Genomic DNA, 6,653 nt, shown 5'->3' with positions numbered 1-6,653 from the left:
CCCAGCTACTCCACCAGCACTTTGGGGTTTGGAACTGCTTCTTCCTTCGGAGCGCCAAGAAGCTGTTTGTTCATTTCCGTCCAAGGACTTTTCAGGTTTCTTCCTGGAAAAGAATGCAGTGCCCGAGCTTTGTTGGGCAAAATCTGTATGCTGTTCCTGCTGGCTCCTCATGGAGCAGCAGCCCATCCAGGCAGCTTGAAAGCAGACAATTCAGTTTGCAACCGCCACAATGGGGGGAAGGGAGCAGAGAACGAAGCCCAGGGAGGAATGGTGTTCGTGTGACAGCCCCTGAGGGGGGGCACCACCAAGAGACTTCCCCAGAGATTAGGAAGAAAATACTCCCAGGAAAGCATCCGATTACAACGGCTGCGAATGCATTTATACATCTATAAGCAGGACACAAACTGGAGTGAGAAAACCTTCACTTAAACAATTGGAGCTTCAGCCAGGTTTGGCATTCATCCATCATTGGAACCAAAATAAATAAATAAATAAAGGCTCCGGTTTCATAGTACTGTATGTTTTGCTTAATACTGGGATTTTGAATTATGCTAAGAAATGATATTTAACGTATCTATGGCATCCTTACATTGTATATTTTATAGTACTTATCACAACTGTGACAAAAGAGAAACCTTTTCACTGCTCATGGGACCTGCAAGTTCATACAGTCTGCAAATTTAATGTCTCTACTGCCATAAAAGCAGAAAATGGAAATCCTCTATATTCCAAATGTTATAGATCATCTGCACAGCCAGCTGAGCCTTCCAGGAGTTGCTAAAAGGTATACAAATTACTGTATTTGTTTTTATCCTGGTTTAGCTGGTGCCTGGTTCAAAACACTTGAACGTTGCTTCATGATCCCAGCATCCAGAATTTTCAATCCCAAATCCTCGGGGGAGCATTCAACTCTAAGGTGGCTTTGGGTGCTTTAGCCACAAAATAAGGGAGTTGGTGGTAGGAAGACGGTGGTTGTCTTAGACTGGGGTGTTTTGGGGGGTGTTTCTCCACTACCTAAGTAAACTGTATGCAGTCCTGCCTTTACAAGTATGAAAGATTTCATATTCTCCACACAGCTTTCTTTTGGCCTCCAAGTATGAAGAAAACTGTAGCCATCCCTATAATGGTTCTTTGTTTTTCTGTGCGACCTTGGTTTTGCCTTCAAGGAGAGCATGTCAAACTACAAAGAGCTGCTTTGAGAGCACCTGGGGAGGCTTCCCCTTCCTCTCCTGTCCCCCTCCTGCTCCCCTGGCTACAGGATCTCCACCAACTTGGAAAGGCCTCAGTTCTGGACTCCTGGCCTGAGCAGGAACTGGCTTCGTGCTTGGCTCTTTTGGCCTTTCTGAGCCATTCAGCAGAAGGAGCCCTGTGGGTCTGCTGCAGACGCTGCAGCGGCCCTGCCCAGACAGCCACTGGGCGGGGCAGGGCAGGTACCTTGCTCCAAGAGGGAAGGAGTACAGGTGGTTGGGCAATGGGTGGTGAACGGCACTGGGTGCTCCAGCTGTTTGGGCCCGCTCGGGCTGGCAGGGACCTTCCCTAGAGACAGACGGTTCTTTCCTCTCGAGAGGGACAGGACGGCAAGGAGGTTGGCTCCTCTTGCAAACAGAGCAGCTGCCAGGTGTCTCTGGAAACTTCCCAGCCCTCCTCAGCCAGGGGATCCATTGTTTGACTGGGCCCAAGATGTTACTCCTGCCAGAACCTGCCCAGCAAGCGAGTGCCAGCATCCAGGACTTGCTGGGCCTCCCACTGGGGGCGGGTCTGCAAGGGGGGATCTAATGCTGTCAGTGTTGGGGTCATTCTCGGGCCAGGCAGTTCTCCCGTGCAAGCGTGTCTCCTGAGGAAGCGTCGCGCACAGGCGTTTCCACGGGGATCAGAGCACATGGATCAGGTGCTGATCATTTTCATGCAGAACCGAGGAGGGTCCTCCAAGCAGGAGGTCCACGCGCAGAGCCCTGCAGAAGCAGAGCCCTAAAGCTGCCGTATTCCGACGTAGCCCTCGGCAGCTAAAGGGCCCGTCCAATAAGGCACGAGGGTCAAACTCACGGCCTCACGCTGCCGTCATGGGACGCATCACAGTGTTTTCCCCCTTTGCAGAGCTGGGCTGGGCGTGGCCTGCGCGTGATGCCTCTGGCCTGTGGGCCGCCAGTTTGACTGGGGCATCTTTCCTGGGCCATCATCTGAATATGCCCCTTGAGGGAGAGACCCCAAAAGGGAAGGCAAGGTGTCCCCATTGATCTCCCCTGCTGAGGAGAGGGATGTCCTTTAAAGGGGAGGGGATCCGGAGACCCCTCACGCTTGTGCCCACCTCGGGTGGCCTTGCCGAGGATGCCAGAGAGTCCCACACATTGGACTCTGGCTGCTCCTAGAGAGCGATTGGCCGGCCTTGGAGGGACAGTCCTTTAAAGTCCAAAAAGGGGCTACCCTGTACCCCACTAGCTGCCTGAAATTATGCCCCTGCCCTGGCAGAGCTAGCCTCGGGTGTGGCAGGCGCAGGTCTCCTGGTGGTGGTGCCAGGGAAAGCTGCCCAAGGGCACTTGGGAGCGGTTCCTCCGCAGGAGAATCCACCCGCTGCAGGCAGGGAAAGGCCAGCGTCTCCCGGAGTCCCATTCCCATGGAAGCAGCCATGATCGGTGGGAGAGTTAAGTGAAAATCTCAGCAGCTCTGGAGCAGGGACCACCTGCCTGGAACCCTGGAGCCGGGAAGGGCCTTTCTGGGTGACTGGGGGAGAAGAGACCGTCTCCCCAGAGGAATGGGGCTGATCAGCCAGGCCGCCTCCCTCTCCGGCTGCTCCTCCTTGCAGAAGTTGCCCTCATGCAACTTCTCTCCATGGCTGACCAAACCTCCTCACTCTGCACACCCACTCCTGACCAATGCCGCCCCCCCCCCCCAGCTGAGGCACCAGCCATCCAGAGGAACGGGAGGCTGCATTGAAAGGGACGCCCGAGAGGCGTGCAGGGGTCTCCCGGTCTCCCAGTGCCGACCCTGCCAAGGATCAGGAGGCTGCACAGCCGCAGCTCAGGCTGTGGCTGTGGCTGGGGGCTTCCTCTGGCCTAGGGAGCCTTCGATATACGGCCCCAACTGAGCCCCAAGTTTACGTGGCTTCAGCAAGAGAAGCGAATTTTGTCCCATTTTACGACCTTCCTTGCCAGTTATTAAGTGAATCACTGTAGTTATTAAGTTAGTCGCCTGGTTGTTAAGTGAATCTGAGTTCCCCATTGACTTTGCTTGAAGGATGGTCGCAAAAGGGGACTTGGCCAAGGGACGCTGTGACGTGCCCGTTGAATTTTGATCCCGTAACCACAGGGTCAAAATTACAATGGTAATTTTGGTCGTAATGTTACAATAATAACAATGGTCATAAGTATGCAAATGGCCATAAGTCACTTTTTCCAGTGCAGCTGTTGTAACTTTGGTGGAGAACTACCTGTATTGTACCTGCCCACCTATAACAATGGCCCCCACAACAGAAAGGATACAATCCAGAATCAACTTGTCAAGAAATCATGGAAATGGCCCCAAGGAGGATCCCTACCTGATTGTGATCCCAAAGACCTGCCCTTCCACGCCCGACTCGTCCTCCGCCTCGTGCCCGTTTTGAGATCCAGAGAAGAAAACGGCAGGTCCAGAGGCATCGGGAGAGGTGAATAGTTGCTTTCCGTAGATTGGCTCTTTGGTGTATTTCTGAAGAGTTTGGTCAGAGAAATCCTTGGATTGTTTCAAAGCAAATTTTGGTTCGTGTAAAAGTTGGGAACTCTTTCTTTCTGCATGCGACTGTCCGGCACGTCCTGCCTGCTGCTCGTGTGCTGCTCCATGTAGGTGTTCTAGAAGCATCTCATCCTGGAAGGAAAGGGGAGACGTCAGCTCCATGCCACCCACAGGCAGGACTTCACCCCAGTGCTTCTCCACCCTCAAGGAAGGGATGCATACCACGGGTGCAAGCCATCAGCGTTAGGGCTGCATGCATTCACTCGTTTATGGGTGTCTGTTGGTGGCCTTGAGTTGTATCCTGCCTTTCTCTCCATAGACTATTCGAGATAGAGCACCTCCTGTTTTGAAAGGCGGGCATTCACTTCTTTCCTCTACGTGGAGGGTGTGGTGGAGGCAAACCCATCCCACACCTGGGAGTGGTACACAGGGAGCCTTTCCAAACTCCTGGCTAAGTGAGCACCTTCATCAGAACTCCTGGACCTCTTGATCTGCCAGGATCCATGCCAAAGGCACGAAGGTCGCCTAGCAGGCTCAGAACATTGGGAGGCTTAAAACCAACGCCCCGTAAATGAGTTTGGAAAATGGCTGGGAATCAGCGGGTCTTTCAGCGAGAGCCTCCTGATCGAACCGAAGGAGGCCCGGTTCAGCATTCCAGTTGCTCGGTCAGGAGCCAACGAAAGGTCTTGATCGCATTCAGTGCCTTGTGACACACACACCCCCCGCCGGGCCCTATGAAGAGCTGGCTTTTGGCCGGGAGTGGGGAGCCCCTTTTCGCTTCGTCACTCCCAGCACTAGTTTCGTTGCTATTCCTTGTGTTCCTGGTGTTTTAGTGGCTGTGAGCTACCTGGAGTAACCAGGAGTTGGACAGCACGCACATTTTATTGGTAAATAAATAATATCTAATTGCTGATTATTGTGTGGACAATTAACCAGTGGAACAGCTTGCTGTCAGAAGTTGTGGGTGCTTCATCACTGGAGGATTTTTAAGAAAAGACTGGACAGTCACTTATCTGAAATGGTATAGTCTAGAAGATCTCCAGCTCTATTCTCAATAACATGTACTTTTGGTCTTTGTAATGTTATTTTCTGGTTTGATCTATCTAGAAGGGCAAACAATTGGGGTGAAATGTATTTATATTCAAATTGCCATTATTAGAGTATCAGTCTGTATAAATAAATCTCAATTTACAAATATTATGAAAATTTGTGCTCATATGGCCGTACATTTTATAACTTTGGAATGTGCCTCATGATTGCAAATGGTACTGGTATGTACATTTGTGTGTGTGTGTTTGTGTACATATGTACATACGTATGTATGCATGATTTCTATCTGCCCATCAGCACCTCAGCCTATACGTTGCTCTAGTTCTTAAAGACCTGGTGGCTTAGAAACCCCGCCCCACCAAAAAGTGCTTCAGGTGCTTCCATTGGAATAGATTCCATGCAAGTCTGGCAAAACACGGGTAGCTTGGAGAAACTGGCAGTTGTCAATTTGAAGTAAGGGTTGCAAAAACGGCCCCCACCATTAGATGGCAGATTAGAGATTCAAAACAGCATTGTTTGCTGCCATCTACTAGGAAATCTAAAGTTTTGCAGCTCTAATCTGGTAGCTCTCCCAAGGCAAGAGAGAGATAAAAGGGACATTGACACAGCACACTGATCAATAGTTTGCTCAGTCGCTGAATTTTCTGGGTTCCTGTTACACAAACAGTAAATTTACCATATTGGCTGGATTTGCACAAGATGCTACGCTAAAAAGTGGCGGACTGGTATGTCATGCAAATAACTGCAGGGATAGCGGTCTCAAGCCCAGTAAATGCAGAGGCTTATTTCTATGAGAACAGTCTCCATGGATATCAATTAGCCACTTTATAGAAAGGATGAAGAATGAAGTGTCATTGTAATGCAAGCTTTCTCAGTCTTTGGCTTGTTGTCCCTTCTCTACTCTCAGGTCGACAGGAACTCAAGGAAAGAGGGTCTTGCCTTCAACTGCTCCAGCTCTCGCAAAGGGCTTTGTTTTAAAATTCCTCTCTTGCTTTTAAGCATGAAATGCATCGCTATGGCTGACCGAGAGGCAGATTATTCGCTCCTTTTTAGAAGAAGAGAAAAAATGGTCTTCAGAGAACCGAGGATCTGGAAATGCTGTGGAACCGCCCGCCCTGCTCTTCCGGCCAAATGGAGTCAGGCTTCCTGCAAAACCATTTCCCCCGTCCTGCCCTTGAATGTTAGCAAAGGAGAGACTACTCGCGAGGAGGTTTGCATGAGCTACTCCACGAAGAGCCGACTCTTTCTCAGATTCAGAACCCTTGGCATCTCAAGGGGAGCAACTCCCTTTGCTTCGTAAAGTTCCTAGGAGCAACTGCCGCCCACCCCACCCCCCCGGGTGCTCTGGATTTTCCTACGAATAGCCCTAGAGGGGGTTGCACCCATCATGATTCTCACCCTCAGGTGCAGCCTGGACTGGACATGGCCATTCATTTATTCATCTTCCTGTGTTCCTTTTCTGCACTCTGAAGGAGGTTGCGTGCCTTAAAGGGACACAGGGTGGTGATGGGTGAAAAAAATTGAGCCAGCCTGCTCAACTCTGGGAAGGTGGGGGGGGTAGGGGGGGATTACACAAGAGCTGCACCTTTTGAACCTCTTTGCTTCCCTCCTGTGGCCCCCTGGATTTGGGCAGCACAGATCTAGGTCCCCATTGCTCAGTTAGGTTTTGCTTCTGATGTGCTCCAAGGCTCAACAGATCGCGACTCACCAGGGGGACCATCCCGACCGAAGTCTGATGCCAGTTAGAGGCTCTGTGGTTGGACTCAGTGCCAGACAAGGTCAGAGAGGCAGTTCCTCCCAAACTCCCCTTCGTGGTGGGCCCCAAAGCCAACACCAGAGCAGCGGCTGATCTTCTGGAGGCCTGGTTAGACCTGGATTAGCTCCTTTGGAGAACTTGG

The 6,653-nt window shown here is 51.1% G+C and overlaps 1 long non-coding RNA gene across 1 annotated transcript; it reads left to right on the top strand.

Moving 5' to 3' along the window:
• The first annotated feature begins 796 nt into the window (after window positions 1-796).
• On the top strand, window positions 797-4,911 carry LOC148124871 (uncharacterized). Its single transcript, XR_015744905.1, has 2 exons — window positions 797-4,062; window positions 4,102-4,911. It is a non-coding gene; the product is annotated as an uncharacterized LOC148124871 (long non-coding RNA).
• The last annotated feature ends 1,742 nt before the right edge of the window (window positions 4,912-6,653 follow it).

The sequence above is a fragment of the Pseudonaja textilis genome, chromosome 11, assembly GCF_049901715.1.
Source record: "Pseudonaja textilis isolate UNSWEBS1 chromosome 11, rPseTex1.2, whole genome shotgun sequence".
NCBI classification, from domain to species: domain Eukaryota; kingdom Metazoa; phylum Chordata; class Lepidosauria; order Squamata; family Elapidae; genus Pseudonaja; species Pseudonaja textilis.
Note: the sequence above shows the minus strand (reverse complement) of the source record. Positions and strands in the feature narration are given on the sequence as shown.